The sequence below is a fragment of the Cibotium barometz genome, chromosome 11 (genome assembly GCF_041138505.1).
Source record: "Cibotium barometz isolate CiBa-2024 chromosome 11, ASM4113850v1, whole genome shotgun sequence".
Taxonomy (NCBI): Eukaryota; Viridiplantae; Streptophyta; class Polypodiopsida; order Cyatheales; family Cibotiaceae; genus Cibotium; species Cibotium barometz.
In genome coordinates this window covers 43,482,237-43,500,390 of record NC_141056.1, presented here as the reverse complement: position 1 = coordinate 43,500,390, position 18,154 = coordinate 43,482,237, and positions in this window count along the sequence as shown.

The following is an 18,154-nucleotide window of genomic DNA, read 5'->3' as shown; positions in this document are numbered from 1 at the left end:
CACCACCATAGGTGCAAGCTTTTGGCTCAAGAGAAATAAACCTGTTGAGACCTAGTGGTATTACCCCTACATTGAGGAGAGACAAATCAAGTGCTTTAAGAATCAGAGGTTTTTCCCCACTTTGGAGGAGCTAGACATTGGATTTAAACTTAGAGATGCCTATCATCAATTATGCATGCTAAAAATAAAAAAACAAGAGCTAGACACACGCAAAATTACTGTTGAACATATGGAACTCGACAAGTTACTTTTGGTAAGGTTGCATAAAAAGGAAGGGAAAACTCCTAATGACACAATATATTGCCGAGGCAACAGATAGAGGGAATTTCCCCTTTAGAGATAATTTGTGAGTATCCCAAGGAGGGATCGAAATCAATGGCACAAGAAGAGATTCAGAGAAAACCACATCATATCACAAAGCTCATGAAGAAATTCATTAAGGATGGTGACCCCATGCAACATATAGAGATATTTGAGTCAACTTGTGAGACTTGTGGGCTAGTTGATGATATTATGAAGATTCATTCTTTTCCCTAACATTAGATGGAAAGACTCAACAATGGTATAGAACCTTGAAACCTTAGGATAAAGTTAACTTCACTCCATTGAAAAATGTGTTGGTACATGCTTTACAAGAAGTGGTGATAAGTGGACCCAGTGGCACAACTCCACAATATTAAGCAGCACAAGCACGAGTCCATGAGATACTGCATCTCTCAAACTCTTATTGTAAAAGTTTAGAGAGGTTGAATGATGATATCAGTTATTACCATGTTTCTATAAGCGAGTACGGGATACAAAGATGCATGATTATTTGTTTTTGTCCATCCCAACAACACTGGATGCATGTTGCAAGTTGACCTTTGAATTTGAAAACAATATATGCAAGAATTACCACAACCAGAGGATGCCAAGATGCCATTTGTGATTCCACCATCACGAGTCTCGAGCTGCCATGACTTGGGTAATCGTGATAAACTAGTTTAGTGGAATGACGGTTGAAGAATTAAGTATGTCCATTTTGGAAAAGCTAAGGACTAAGGAGGTAAGGGAGACATTAGAGAATTCTTATCTTTACTCTCACAAAAAGTTGAGTTGGTGGTCTTTTTGAAGATAAAATCACATAGCATTGAATGTCGTCATCTCAGGCCTAGATAATTTCTCTATTGTGCACATTGTTTGTGATTGGAAAATCATAAAACTTCCATGTGTAAATACCCAAGAGCCTAAACTGTAGCACAATTAGCAACACCAAGAGCATCTTTATCTTTAGCAACACCAGTGACTCAAGCCAATGTTGCAATTGGCTAGGCTAAAAAGGTGTACCATACCCTCACCAACCTTCTAACGAGGGATATATAGGGTACTAGTTGTTTTAAATATGCCACCACAAATCCTACCACCATAGCCCCCACCACCTAAGCTTACCCCAAAATCAACCACGTGTTAATTGAGGAACCATTAGAAGAAAGTGAATTTTCTCTCTAGTCGGAAGTCAACAATGACTATTATGAGGAACCATAAATTGTGCCTAACTTCTATGTCATGTAAGGACATGTTCTGGTTCCTCTATTTCAAACTGCAATGCAATGAAAGGGAAAGGAAATTAATTCCAGAGTTTAAAGAGGCCCACAACAACATGCATGCGAGTAAGGACGGCCATGAATTTAGAGCTATGCATAAGCATATTCCCTATGCATAGGCTTTGGTATGAGCCATGCATAAACCCTATGCATAGAGGATATTCTTATGCATAGCCCTTAATGCATTCTATTACTGGCCACACATAGAATGCATCATCCATAATGTATGCATGAGGCCTATGCACAAGGCACATACATGGGAGCAGAGGCCCCATGCATATATTAAGGACTATGCATTAAGGACTTTAGGGAACGAGAGAGAGAGAGAGAGAGAGAGACTAAATCTGCACAAATTGAAAAAAGACACAAATTACAAAAAACTAGTAGAATCTAAGGGAAAACAAAACCATAAACATGGACAGGAGACTTAACTGCTTACAAGGGAGAGACAGAGAAAATGAGCATGAAAGGAGAGGAGTCCTGTAAAGTGCACACAAAATACCATAAACAAGAAAATTTGAAGAACTTTAGAAAATAAATTACAAAATAACAAAAGATCAGGGTTAGGATTGGGAGCTTACCTTTTTGTTAGTGGAGCAAGCACATAATGGTTGGAGCTTAGGGGGTAGGAGATGAGAGTAAGGTTTGCATAGGAGAAGGGGCAAAAAGTTCAAACTCCTTTCATCAACGCCCTTATTGGAACAATGTCTTAATTTACCTTGAGTTGGAATGACGATGCTCTCTATCTTTTATCAACTCCCTTATTAGAGTGATTTTCTAATTCATCATCTCTTAAATCCCAAACATATATTCAAAAATGTGGGAAGCGCTCTTTGGGAGGACTTGATTGGTTCCAAAGGGATAAAACGTATTGATTTATCAACCACCATATTACTATCCAAACGTTCAACCCAGCAAATAAAATTCTTATACTGCTTCAAGCCCCCATCTCATACATGTTGGACCATCCCGCATCTCAAACTTTGTCCTAAACATCAAGTAGATTCCTCTATGATTTGATTATCTTGGAAATAGTATTAAATAGAACATCAATCAATCATAGACAATTTCATAAGCCCCCTCCTTTCTTTAGTATTTTATTTTCTTAACACCTTGACAAGCTGCGCTCTCTCTCGTTTCTCTGTCTCTTTTGTCTCTCTCTCTTTCTGGGGGAAGTGATCGCTAAGCCCTAATGAAGAGCCTGCATGGCAGCATGGGCCTACAGGTAGAGGACCGCAAATGCATGGACAGCGCGAGCACCTCTGGCAACAAGGAGCGAATTAAGCACTACGAACCGCACCCACCCACATTTTTAAAGAGCTTCTTTAACACCCTACACAACTCACACATGGGCATCAAATTAGATCCCATAGGTTTATCATAGTTTCTTTAACCTATTTAGCCTCTTTCTTTTCTACACTCACCGATGTGGTCGAAGAGAAGAAATGAACTCAAATGTTGTTAAAATGTTTGCTTTTATAGCAACATGATAAACTTGGGGTGAGTTGTCTTCTTCCCCACTATCACCCCCATGACCTTCTTAGCAAAACACATCAGTGTAAATTACATAAAATGAAATGAATACTACTTTTGTGTAGGACATGTCACCTTGATCATAATCCAAGTTCTCCTTGTCTTCAAAATGTTCATCTCTTGGTGAGGTCTCAATGTCTTTCTCAAGGTTCAAGCCCCTTTTTGTGGCTGGTTTGTCCAAGCCCTTCTCTCAATCTCTCTTCTCCTTTTAATCTTCTTTGTTGAAGACTGGTCTTCTAGCTTTCCTTTTTGCTTTTGAGTATAGCTCTGAAAGTATTATGAAATAATAAAAAACAACTATCAATACATATTGTACCAATGCTTTGTTCTAGCCAATCTCTCTTGTGTTAAAGTTTGATTGATCCATCAATTCTTCCTCACTAAAATAGTCCATAAGAGTATCCATTCTAGATGGACCAAACTTACACATGAGAAAGATGTCATTGGTGTGGAAGAGTATGTGGCACATGAGTACAAACCAACCTATAGGAATATCAACATATTTATTGACTATGTTTTTGCATGTACATGAAACAAAGGGAAAAACTTTGTGGTTTTGTAGCTATTTACTTTTGTAAGAGTGAGAAGGACCTCTCCTTCATGTGACGAACATCAAAGGAGAGAAACTTACATCGTACTCGTACATGCCTCTTTTTTTTTGTTTTCCCTCCACACTATAAAAAGGAAAAACAAACTGTGAGCACAATTCTTTACTAATTTACGATATTATGATAAGTAAAAGAAACTAAAATATTACCTCTCCTAATTTGGTTTCCCCATGCCTTCAACCTATGGTTTCCATCCCATATACAAGGAACTTGTTTCCACTTAGATGTGTCCACTCATGCTTTCTTATAAGATCAACCTCAAACACTTGATTTACACTCTACCAAACTGGCCCCCCCAACTGCCCCAACTGGCAACATCATCATCTAATAGTAGCATTTTTGGTTTCTCTATCCTACTCAATTACACAAGAAAGTCTCCCCTTGTCGGATCATAATCCTAGGAGTCAAAATTGGAAGCCAGAAGTGTAATATTAGCTCCAATTTGTTCTCATTGAAAGGATTAGGTATAAGACAACATAAAGGGACATAAGGTGGTTCAATTTTAACCCAAACAGTTATAGACTCCATACATTTCTACAGTATGTCCATTTGACTGTGCCTCCCGAATCTTGCCACCCCTGCATCCATTTTTCCCATTTTTGTGGTCGACTAGAAGCATTATCTTGATGTTCAATGAGTTGGTGACTACCTGATGCTTCACCCAATGATCCCAAACTTTGTGGAGGTAATTCATGAATAACACTTTGTCTTACTCCTTGAGACCTTTGCGTATGTTCTTCTTGCACTTCAAGGACAGGGTGAGGTAGGGTAGAGGTGTGAGCTGAGGAGACCTCTAATTTCTTACCATGTGGATTTGCAGCTTTAGCAACCTTTGAGTTGCATTGGGACCTGAGGGGGTATCAATCACCTCGGCTAGATGTAGACATCTGCTAAAAAATAAAAAGATTTAAAGTTAAGGCCCATCAGAGTTAATAAGGTTAAAACTCACTCAATGAAATTAATAAGATTCAAAGTTAAGACCCATCATCTCTTCTTCTGCAAATGCAAAGCCGTCCTTAAGAGGGAAAGCACAGGCACAACCATACAATTTCTAAAGCTAATATCGTAATGTAAGAAGTACATACTCAGCAAAACAATTAGTCCTATGTCAAAATAACTACATATTACATGCAATTAGACATTGTAAAATGAAAGCTTTTAACCTCTAGGAGCCATTAGGTCTCAACTGCGGCAACAAAATAAACACAACACCTACTAACAGAAACCCTTGAAGTGATCCACCATATGAAATTCTACTACAACTACTTTGAATGCCCTATTGCAGCAGTCTCGTGGCACACTAGCATGGCACCAAACCATGCCCAACACCACCTTGCCCAACATCGAGCATCACCACCGTCGTGCTTCTCCAGCCCAAACCGCCACTGCCTAGCCAGGAGCTTTTTCTCCACAAGGTTTGCATAGACAAGGCAAGACTTCATGCTATTAACACTTGCCGTGTCTGTGGGTGCCAAAGTTCAAACATTTGTTCAAGGTCCCGTGGCACGCGAGCATGGCACCAAACCAGCAGCCCACCACCATTCCCAACACCACCTTGCAACATCGAGCATCAACACCATTGTGCCACTCCAACCCTCACCTTTTGCCAATACCCAAGCATCACCACCACTACTAGCACAAGGTCTCCATAGATAAGGCAGGTCTTCGTGCTATTAATACTTGGCCTATCTGTGGGTGTTGGAGTTCACAGAACTGTCGAAGGTCTAGAAAGATGAGGGTTCACACCCAAGGAGTTTTTACTTAAGCCAGGTCTGCGCAGACAACGCAGGTCTTCATGCAAGGTCTTCAAAGACCTGGCCTGTCTATCTCCATGCACAACAACGCAAAGCAACTATAGACGCGCTTGATAGATGCGTAAAATAGCGGGCGCGTCTATAGGTGTTGCTTGAATAGAGAAATTATGAGTGCGTCTACAGCCACGTCTAATAACGCGTGTATTGATGCGTCTATTAGGGCGTCTACACTGAGAATCTAACATTACGTCTAACATCACGTCTATTTACACGTGTATTAGGGCGTCTATTAACGCATGTATTAGGGCGTCTATTAGTGCATCTACACTGAGAATTAGACGCGTATTTAGACACAAAATAGAGAGTACAAAAAGTGAGCTTTTGGTGTAGGCTGGTAAATGTACATCATTGCTTTCCAAAAATTACCCATGATTACCAAAGCACATAATTTTAACAAAAACATCAACGCTTTTTTGCAAACCCACATATACAAAAAATAAGTGAGGTGAGGAGAATGAGACAATATGTAAAATAGTTTAGCCAATATCAATGATGGGCTACGGTTCAATCTCATCCTCAATGAGATCAACCCTTGCCAAACTATCTACTTCAAAATCCAAACAAGTGTTTAGATCTACAAATACATTCAACCCACTACTACTTGTGCTACTCATGTGCTCATCGAAATCAACATCACCAATGGTAGGCTCGTCCTCAGGGATAATGGCCTCAATATCTGTATCTCCTATCACATGATCATTCTCCTCTCTCGTATCACGGTCATCATCACCTCCATGGCCATGATCATCCTCCATACGCTCCATATTCGTAAATCTACCATTAGGGGAAGGTTGAGGTCTATAGGGGTCCTTTAAGCTGCCATATTATGATTTTAATGACTTTTTGTTAAAATGTTAAGTTTCTTTGACTTTAGATACCTTCTTATTCTTCAAATGGCTAGAAGTTTGAATTTCAAAGTTTCTCGCCAAAATTGAATTTAAAATTGAGTGGGCAAAACCATATCATGTGACATATCTATGAAAAGAGCTCTTTGAGCTCATATGTAGAAGTTATGAATGTCCGAAATTTCAAAAACTTTTCCCTCCACTTTTTGGGAATGAAAAGTACAAAAAGGCATCTTCTAGAGAATCTTTTGACCACCTTTAATCACCCAACATTTTTGTATACATGGCATCACATGATTGGCCCTTTTCCTTAATAACCTTTTAATCACATGGCATCTTAAAGGGCCCCTGTAGACCTCAACCTTCCCCTAATGTATACACTTTGGAACGTGGCATAATAGGTATAACATGTGACCATCTGTTATTATTCACCATTGGTTGATAGACAACCTAATTCAAACACAAATACAATCATGTTATTTTCCTTGCATCGAAGGTATCAAATATTTAAAAGTGAGTACTTTGATATGTGTGTACAGTACCTGTTCACATTGTTGCGGTAGTACTAGTGTGTCCTTCTTACTTTGCAAAACTTTGTGAAGTCAATAGTTACAAAGCCACTTGCATGGCGTTTGATTGTTGCATTAGGGCCTCTTTCCACCACGTCCTTAAACCACTTTACATCCAAAACATACACAAAGAAGCGTCGAAAGTCAAGCTTAATAATATCTTGGATTATGCCACAATAATCATCCATGGCTCCATTGGCTCCCTCAAAGCTAGCATTAGGAAGTGAATGGGGTCTTCTTGGGCCCTTTAATTTGCCCAAGCCTAATCAAGGTGATTAAGGAATAGCCAAATGGGGGGTTGCCATGTGGACTGAAATGTTGGGTTTTTAAGAGAGGTGTAAGAGTGGTCAAAGGGTGCACTTTTTTCCCCAAAAAGGGAGGGGGGGCAATTTTACAATTTTCGGACATCCATAACTTCTACATACAAGCTCCAATTGGAGCGGAGATTATAGATCCGTGATCTACGCATCAAGAGCTTTCCATAGATATGTTACATGATATGGTTTTATCCGCTAGATTTTAAATTCCATTTTCTCCCCAAAATTCAAATTCGAATAAAGTAGCCGTTTTGAAGCTTCTAATTAGAAAACGTTTCTTCTTAAGAGAAAAGGTTTGACTCCCTTAAACTACCAAATAAAAGGGCCCAAGAAGCCTTCCATTGAGGTCCTAATGCAATGACGCCGCAATCACCATATAGCATTGAACATAGTGCACTACACCAAGACAAAATCAATTAAATAAGCAATCTAAATTATTGAAAGCTCCTAACTTATGCATAACATTCTATATACCGACCTTGCTCATGCATCCCCTAGCATACTCCCATTCTTCCATTGTGATATGCATCCCCTCGTCTTTCTCTGCTTTCTCCATTTCGTCAACAAGTAGCCAATCCACATGAATATCCTTTGGAAGTGCTCTTAGATACTGAGGGTATGGCACACGAGATCCGTTGTGTGTACGAAAGAGAGCCCTTTCTTCTTGTCTTCTTGCCTTCGCATCCTCGTATCTTGTCACCCATCTTTTCATCACATCACTATTAAGCACACAATAGAGATTGATATTATCAAGCAACTCCGTGTCTATTACTTTGTTGTGTCCTTTCCCTTGAGACACAATAGAGGTCATCCTTAGGTCTTCATCATCTCTCCATAGTCGTGGGAGAGAGCTATCCACATTAATAAGAAACTCAGAAATATATACAAGTGACACTTGTATCAACCAACCCTCGGCCATGCTACCTTCGGATCTTGCATTTTGTCTCACAAAACCCTTCAAGGTCTTTATGAAGCGCTCAAGGAAGAACAACCATCGTGCATGTATAGTACTGCATATAGCAATCTCATCCACCAAATGCACTATGAGATGTAGTTGGCTTGTGAGAATAGAATGTAGAAATGTCTCCTCCACTAAACAAACCACCTCCACTGACATAACTCGAGCATTCTCAAGCGTGGTGGGATCTATTTCCTTTGGGCTCACATACCTAGAAATGAAAAAGTACACTATATTAGCAATATGAACACCTTGCATGGAGCATTGATACGCATCACATTTTGTATCATGTAAAGTACCTCACAAGCTCGTCCATCTTGTAAATACAATCTTTCACGTCCTTCGATGCACTATGAGAAATGCTAGTAGGTAGTATGAACTAAACACACGAGGAATGGTTGATTAGTTGCTTCTAATTCACTCACAAATTTGAAAGGAAAAAGATATTATGCACATAAAATACTTACTTGGAGCATCTTGTGCCAATCATGAGATTTCAAGCCATATAATTGCTCTACACCTCTTTTCTTGCTCTTTGTAAAGGCTCCCTTCAAACACCTCATGCATCCAGTGGGAGTACGCCCAGCAAATAAAATTCTTATACTGCTTCAAGCCCCCATCTCATACATGTTGGACCATCCCGTATCTCAAACTTTATCCTAAACATCAAATAGATTCCTCTATGATTTGATTATCGTTGAAATAGTATTAAAAAGAACATCAATCAATCATAGACTATTTCATAAGCCCCCTCCTTTCTTTGATATTTTATTTTCTTGACACCTTGACAAGCTGCGCTCTCTCTCCTGTCTCGTTTCTCTGTCTCTTTTGTCTCTCTCTCTCTTTCTAGCGCAAACCATGGCAACCACTATCTCTTCGTGCTCCCTTGCTCGCCTAACGTGTTGAGACACGTGCTCTCTGTCTTTCTTTTGTTGCCTTGCAAAGAGAGCTCTCCCGCTACATTGGCATTGGCCATTGTGGTGTTTGATATCTTCTCCTTCTTTTGTAAAAGCTTGCAACATGAACCTAGAACCCCCCCCCCAAAAAAAATAAAAAAAGAAAAAAAATCAAACAGGTTTTTATTGGCTTGATGTATGATTATAAGCATCTTTATAAAAAAAAAATAGTTGCGTAACAAACCTGCTTAGTTCTATTTGACATTCGGCCCCACCACGTACATGCTTCCCTTCATGAGTTGACCCTTCATGAGTTGATAGATGACTGCCACCAAAATCACACTCCCTAATCAAATTTGACCCTTTCACACAACTCTGCTCTTGATTTTCTGTAACAAGATGGCTGACAACCATCACGTATAAACATACTAAGCACCAACCAATTCACCTACCCATTCAAAGTGGAGGTTAGTACATAGTGTGATCATGTCTACTTCTACCATGAACAACCTCACTATAGCCAATTCCCTCACCTCCTCTTATGGACAGCTTTGTCAGTATCCACTCTCCACATACACCATCATATATTGTGCGAAGAAGAAAAAATCCTTTCTCCATTGATGCCTTTTGCACATCATGCATTTGTTGTGGCAAGCAAGTACAAATGAGCCAACCCCCACCTGCAACTACATAATCAGCACAAATGTTGTTGTTACTGCTATGGCAAGCTCAGAGGGGTAAAGACATTCCATTTAGTGGGAATCACATGAGAACTCCAAAATTTCTCTACTCCCATAGATGTGGGACATTCCATTTAGTGGGAATCACATGAGAACTCCAAAATTTCTCTACTCCCATAGATGTGGGAAAGTCAGCCCATAATAAGCTTGTAGCAAATACAGTATTGTGTCCTTTGTACACATAGGGGTGTTCCACATTTTTAAAGAGTTCTTTAACACCCTACACAACTCACACATGGGCATCAAATTAGATCCCATAGGTTTAATATCATAGTTTCTTTAACCTATTTAGCCTCTTTCTTTTCTACACTCACCGATGTGGTCGAAGAGAAGAAATGAACTCAGATGTTGTTAAAATGTTTGCTTTTATAGCAACATGATAAACTTGGGGTGAGTTGTCTTCTTCCCCACTATCACCCCCATGACCTTCTTAGCAAAACACATCAGTGTACATTACATAAAATGAAATGAATACTACTTTTGTGTAGGACATGTCACCTTGATCATAATCCAAGTTCTCCTCGTCTTCAAAATGTTCATCTCTTGGTGAGGTCTCAATGTCTTTCTCAAGGTTCAAGTCCCTTTTTGTGGCTGGTTTGTCCAACCCCTTCTCTCAATCTCTCTTCTCCTTTTCATCTTCTTTGTTAAAGACTGGTCTTCTAGCTTTCCTTTTTGCTTTTGAGTATAGCTCTGAAAGTCTTATGAAAATAATAATAAAAAACAACTATCAGTACTAAATGATGTTCTTACATTTGTTACAAAAGTATAATGAAGTCACTACCTTTACGTCAACCTTCTTCACTTTAATAAACATTTCTAGAAGGATACTCAAGCCACCATGGTGTAACCATGACCTCCCATTGTGTGAGGCCTCCCTCTTCCTGCCACGTGTCTAGAAACATGGTCTATGGACCCTTCTCCACTTGCCAGACCTGCTGCTCATCAAGATTTCCCTCAACATGCATTTTAGGCAACCACCCAAAAACTATAACGGCAAGTAAGAACATGCTACAAATACATGGAGATAAAAAAGCATCAATACTTTGAGATTACCTATACACAAGACAACGTACCGACATTTGAATCTATGGTTGCTTCTCCGAAGTAGCAGAGCTCTTCATCTCACTTACAAGTTCTACAAATGCCTCATGGAAATGCAACTGTCGACAAGACCTAAAGTACTTAACTACATCACCTAGAACTTGTACTCCCCTTCCATTAACATCCACATGAAGTTGCATAACTAGATCACTTGCAAGGTCTATCATTTGGGACTAGTATGTTTCCTTAGAAATGTACTGCCTCCAAGATATGTTGTCCCTTGGCATGCCCCAATCCAGTTGTTCCCTCTCATCCTTAGTGAGGAGGACAATCAAGATCTCTTTTTCCTACAACATGTTAACAAAAGAATTATTCATACATAAGAGAGTCTCAACAATGTCCTTAAAGTCCACTTAATTCAAATGAATAAGAAAACCCACTTCTCGCATGAGATTTTTACCGCTGCAAGCATTCCAAGCTTGTCCTCTGTGAGACTGCCTTTGCCTTTTCCCAATTCACTCAGACTGTATGGAACTTGAAAAAATCCTTCACCTTTTTTTGGGTTTTCTAAGGACGCTAGCTTGTATCCTTTAATCCTCACCTTGTCCTTGACCTTTTTCATTGCCTTGGTTCTTGTTTCCTTGCACCTTCGTGTGACGAACATCAAAGGAGAGAAACTTGCATTATACTCGTACATGCCTCTTTTTTTTTTGTTTTCCCTCCACACTATAAAAAGGAAAAACAAACTGTGAGCACAATTCTTTACTAATTTACGATATTATGATAAGTAAAAGAAACTAAAATCTTACCTCTCCTAATTTGGTTTCCCCATGCCTTCAACCTATGGTTTCCATCCCATATACAAGGAACTTGTTTCCACTTAGATGTGTCCACTCACGCTTTCTTATAAGATCAACCTCAAACACTTGATTTACACTCTACCAAACTGGCCCCCCCAACTGCCCCAACTGGCAACATCATCATCTGATAGTAGCATTTTTGGTTTCTCTATCCTACTCAATTACACAAGAAAGTCTCCCCTTGTTGGATCATAATCCTAGGAGTCAAAATTGGAAGCCAGAAGTGTAATATTGGCTCCAATTTGTTCTCATTGTAGGATTAGGTATAAGACGACATAAAGGGACATAAGGTGGTTTAATTTCAACCCAAACAGTTATAGACTCTGGATACATTTCTACAGTATGTCCATTTGAATGTGCCTCCCGAATCTTGCCACCCGTGCATCCATTTTTCCTGTTTGTGGTGGACTAGAAGCATTATCTTGATGTTCAATGAGTTGGTGACTACCTGATGCTTCACCCAATGATCCCAAACTTTGTGGAGATAATTCATGAATAACACTTTTTCTTACTCCTTGAGACCTTTGCGTATGTTCTTCTTGCACTTCAAGGACAGGGTGAGGTAGGGTAGCGGTGTGAGCTGAGGAGACCTCTAATTGCTAACCATGTGGATTTGCAGCTTTAGCGACCTTTGAGTTGCATTGGGACCTGAGGGGGTATCAATCACCTCGGCTAGATGTAGACATCTGCTAAAAAATAAAAAGATTTAAAGTTAAGGCCCATCAGAGTTAATAAGGTTAAAACTCACTCAATGAAATTAATAAGATTCAAAGTTAAGACCCATCGTCTCTTCTTCTTCAAATGCAAAGTCGTCCTTAAGAGGGAAAGCACGGGCACAACCATACAATTTCTAAAGCTAATATCGTAATGTAAGAAGTACATACTCAGCAAAACAATTAGTCCTATGTCAAAATAACTACATATTACATGCAATTAGACATTGTAAAATGAAAGCTTTTAACACTAGTTTGGTACCAAAACAGGACACTTGAGTGTCCTTTTTTGGGGGTTGTGAAAAAAAATCAAACTCCTAATGTAGGCTTTAAAAACCAAAATGCTTCATTGGGCATGTAGAACATAATCCTATGCTTATGTAAAAAATGCTAAACATATAAAATGCCTTTTTATTTGAAAGTACATAAGCAACAAAGTAGCATATGTCTTGAAAATGAACATTTTTCAGGATTTTTCCAAATATGCAAGCATCATTCTCTCAAAAAAAAAATCCAATGATATCAATAGCATTTTTTCCAAGATATTTTGATAGCATACATCAAGCCAAGGAGGTAGAAGTTCACCAAAAAAATCATTTTCCTTTCCTAGAATTTTTTCCAAAAAAGTTGCATAAAATCAGCAAAAGTAATGCGTATTATCAAAACTCAATCACGCCACTAAAAAATAATGTAGCCCTATTAATGAGAATGTTGATTATTGGTTTTCATGCTTAAGATGAGATAAATAAGCCATAATTTGATGTGTATGACACTAACTTAGCCTCCACTTAAGTAGGTTCTTATCGCCTAGTTCTAAAAAAACTGTAAAAAATAAAAATGTAAAATTTGATCATCTTTTATCAAAAACTAATCATAACTATGCTTGCACAAGTAGTCTACACCTATAGTTATAACAAATAATGCACTTACACAGCTTTCCCCTTTGATGAAAATCAAAATTAGGCTCATAATTAGACATTTTATGTATTAAAAACAGGTTGCACAAAAGGCCATGTATGAGAAGAGGCCCAAAAAGTGGCTCGAAAGTTTTGAAAAATTCAAAACAAAGTAGTATTTACCCTATATAACATGGGTGCACCTCAAGTTTTACATTATTAGCTTGCATATGGAAGGAGAAAAATTCATGCTCCACCTATATAAAAAACGTCATTTCAATATTAGCGAGTCAAGAATTTATCCAATAAGTGTCGTTTGATGATTCTAGGATTTAGTTTACATCATGGGCTCTCCATTAAGCCAAGTTTCATGATCAAACTATGTCCCTTCTAAAAGTTATGTCCAAATTACTACTATTTTGAAAACAGCAAAAATCATGCATTTTATCAGCATGTGTCTAAGAAAATTAAAATATTGCCTTGCAAAAGCTAAGAAAAGTGCAATTTAAAAAATCTCAAGGATTTTTTGGGTCTTGAGGAACATCTGTGGATGTTAAGCAATTCAAAACTCTTAATAGATTGCCCACAAAAATTCAAGAAAAATGCTAACTTTTCAGGACACTTTAGTGTCCTCAGGACACTTTAGTGTCCAATTACAGAACTAGTGTTAACCTCTAGGAGCCATTAGGTCTCAACTGCGGCAACAAAATAAACACAACACCTACTAACAGAAACCCTTGAAGAGATCGGTGACTACCTAATGCTTCACCCAATGATTCCAAATTTTGTGGAGGTAATTCATGAATAACACTCTGTTTTACTCCTTGAGACCTTTGTGTATGTTCTTCTTGCACTTCAAGGATAGGGTGAAGTAGGGTAGAGGTGTGAGCTGAGGAGACCTCTAATTTTTCACCATGTGGATTTTCAGCTTTAACGACCTTTGAGTTGCATTGGGACCTGAGGGGGTATTGATCACCTTAGCTAGATGTAGACATCTGTTAAAAAATAACAAGATTCAAAGTTTAGGCCCATCAAAGTTAATAAGGTTAAAACTCACTCAATGACATTAACAAGATTCAAAGTTAAGACCCATCATCTCTTCTTCTGCAAATGCAAAGCCATCCTTAAGAGGGAAAGCACAGGCACAACCATACAATTTCTAAAGCCAATACAGTAATGTAAGAAGTATATACTCAACAAAAGAAGTACATACTCAACAAAAGAAGTACATACTCAACAAAAGAATTAGTCCTATGTTAAAATAACTACATATTACAGTAATGTAAGAAGTACATACTCAACAAAAGAATTAGTCCTATGTTAAAATAACTACATATTACATGCAATTAGACATTGTAAAATGAAAGCTTTTAACCTCTAGGAGCCATTAGGTCTCAACCATGGCAACAAAATAGGCACAACACCTACTCACAATGAAACAGAAACCCTTGAAGAGATCCACCACATGAAATTCTACTATAACTACTTTGAATGCCCTATTGCAGTAGTCTCATGGCACACTAGCATGGCACCAAACCAACACCCACCACCATACCCAACACCACCTTGCCCAACGTCGAGCATCACCATCGTTGCGCTGCTCCAACCCAAACCGCCACTGCCTGGTGAGGAGCTTTTTCTCCCACAAGGTTTGCGTAGACAAGGCAGGTCGATGAAGACTTGGCCTATCTGTGGGTGCAAAAGTTCAAAAATTTGCGCAAGGTCACGTGGCACATCGGCATGGCACTGAACCAGCAGCCCACCACCACCATTCCCAACACCATCTTGCCAACGTCGAGCATCAACACCATTGTGCCACTCTGGCCCTCACCTTCCAGCACCCAAGCATTACCACCTGGCACAAGGTCTGCACAGACAAGGCAGGTCTTCGTGCTATGAAGACCTGGCCTATCTGTTGGTGTGCCGGAGTTCACAGAATTGTCGAAGGTCTAGAAAGATAAGAGTAAACACCTAAGGAGTTTTTACATGCCAGGTCTGCACAGACAAGGCAGGTCTTCATGCCACAAAGACCTGGCCTATCTATCTCCATGCGCAAGAAAATTAGGGCAAAGAGTGAAGACCTAACTTGTATGTCTCTATGTGTGAGAAAATTAGGGCAAAGAGGCACAATTCATCTCGATCTTCATGACACGGTTGAGAACACTACAAAATGGAAACGAGAGAGATATATGAAGAGATTACCTCCATGATTTTTCTCAATCTTCACAAAAGGGTTGAGAATGCTGCAATGGGAAAAATAAGATGAAGAGAGAAAGAAATATGAAAAGAGATAAGATAGTAAAGGTTCAAAGAAAGGGCAGTACCAAAAAATGATGGGCGCCATTATTGGTCCACATGTTGGGCATTTTTCACAAAAGGAAACCCTTCTAGCATGGGATGGATGGAGATTCTTTGGCACATGAAGTGTGAGCTTTTAGCCCACCGATGTGTACAGTGTAAATAGTTGGTGATTTCTCTTTTTTTTTAGATGGCAAAGGTTGCTTTGAAAGGATGCCCAGTGGCTCTATTTGTGGGCATTGCCCTGTATGGCTCAAGGGGCTTATTTATGGTCTCGGTTCCCCTGGGATGCACATGGTATAAGTGAAATCTTGGCAAGACATTTGGAAAAGTAGGAGGATGGCGTACCCAGAACAAAGGTCTTCCAAGAGGCACTAGCATTCACAATGATATTGTGCCAAGGGGATGCTTGGAAAATACTCATATGCTCTATTGATCATGTACACGGAATGCGGTGCTCTTGGTGGATAACTACGGTTGTCGGTCATAGCAAAAGAGTTTTTGGGCTAAAATTAGTAAGCACATGGTAGAAGGATGGCGGAAGGGTGGTGACGGCGAGGGAGAGTTTTCTAGTGAGTTCTCGTTTTTTTGAAAAGGGGAGAAGCTGGTAGCGAGAGGATGCTTCTTGGTTAGCTGTGTAGAGCTGACTGAGTGTGAAGAGGAGGGTTGCTTTGGGTTGCTATCTGAGTGGAGTGTGGTGATGGCTATAGAAAGGAGCCACTTCCATACACAGGTGGTGGACTGCACCGAAGCAGGGGGCCCTCTTAACATGCAAAACTGCAATGAAGAGAGTGAAGGGGCTATAGAGGGGAGCCACCTAGAAGGTGTTGCTGCAGTCGCTGCTGGCGATGAGGTGAGAGGGGTCTCTGGGTTTTGAGTCGCTCGCGGTGGCTCGTAGAGAAGTAGAGAGGGAGCCCTGGGTAAGGTTTGCTTGGGCTGGCTATGGTTGCTGGCGACAGAGAAAGGTGTTGCGTTGGTCAGTTGTTGCGGCTGGCGACGGGCTAGAGCCGCCTCTGGCAGGAGTCCGCTGTGGAGGGAGTCGCCAAAGGAGTCACCAAAGGAGAGCGTAGACAACGCATCGGTAGCATAAAGGGAGCGATGGTGGCCCCAACAACAGCACAGCAGTGAGGAGGAGAGAGACGTGGCTAATGCAGTGTGAGCTATGGTGGAGCTTTTGGGTGAGTTGAACAAGCTTTTTTGGTGTGGAAAAAGCTTGCTTGAGAGGGCTGTTTTTGCTAGCGAGTGGAGAGAGAAAGCACGAGGTGCTGAAGCAGAGAGAGGAAGCTTTTGGAAGGAAGTTTTTTTGGAGTGAAGGAAGCCGAGTGAAGACGGGTGATTTGTGAAGGAGGAATTTTTTGTATTATTGTGGATAAGTATGCGGTCTTTGATTATCTTGTGGAATACAAAGTTTTGAGGTATCTCTGTGTGGTGTTTCGTGTTGGTTGTTGGTGCCCCTGTCTTGTGCTGTCTTTCTGGTGTGGGTGGTGTGGTGAACCGTGAGAGAAGTGTTCCAGCCGGTGGCTGGTGATGCCCTTGTTGGTGGTAGTATATTCCAAGGCTGTTGGATGGACAGCTATAGAGGCAGTTGATTCTGTGTCCAAAATTTTCGACAGCTTTCTAGTGCCCCCACTGAGGAGAGCTCAGGTATTTTTCTTCGCCTGCAAGGGTGTATGCCCTAGAAGTTGAAGGTTTCAGGGAAGGTGTTTTTCTTATTTTTCTTGGGATTTGAGGTGAAGCTTGGGGATTAAAATGATGTCGTATCCATAGTTCCTAATGAAGATGTAGCAGATTTTCTTGAAAGAATGGAGGTTGCGTACATAAGCAACCACATCAACGAACCAACATAGGTATTGCGGTTGCTGAATATATGTTTGAAGGGAGATGCGAGGGCATGGTTCAAAACTTTTGAAGAGTCATTAAGGGATGTTGAACCACGCATTCCAATGACTGAGGATGGATTGAAGACTGCACTTTTGAACAGGTTCAGAAAGGTTGAGGATCCAGATAGAGTTTGGCATGAAGTGCAGGGGTTGACACAGGGCGAATTGGAGCCAATTGATGATTATGTGAAGAAATTCTCTTTGCTGTGGGAGACTTTGTGCAGGGCTTTAGGAGAGGATCAAGTACCTCCGGACATGATGAAGAAGGATCATTTTGTGGCAGGATTGAAAGGAGGCATTCGCTGGAAGGTTAAACGAAAGAAGCCCAAATCTTATGAGGATGCGGTGGAGATTGCCAAATCAAAGGATTGGAAGCTACAACGGATGAACCAGCTAGGGATGGTTCCAGTGGCAGTGAGGCCTGAAATTAGAAGGGTGGAAGCAGTACCGATGAGAACCGTGTTGGAAAGAGTGCAACCAACAGAAGCTCAAGTGAATAATGCCACACCACAGGGGACAAAGGTGGCACCCACAGCTGTTACAGCTTCTAATGAAAGGACTTCAACTGGACATGAGGCAAATAGTGGATTGTATGAAGAATCT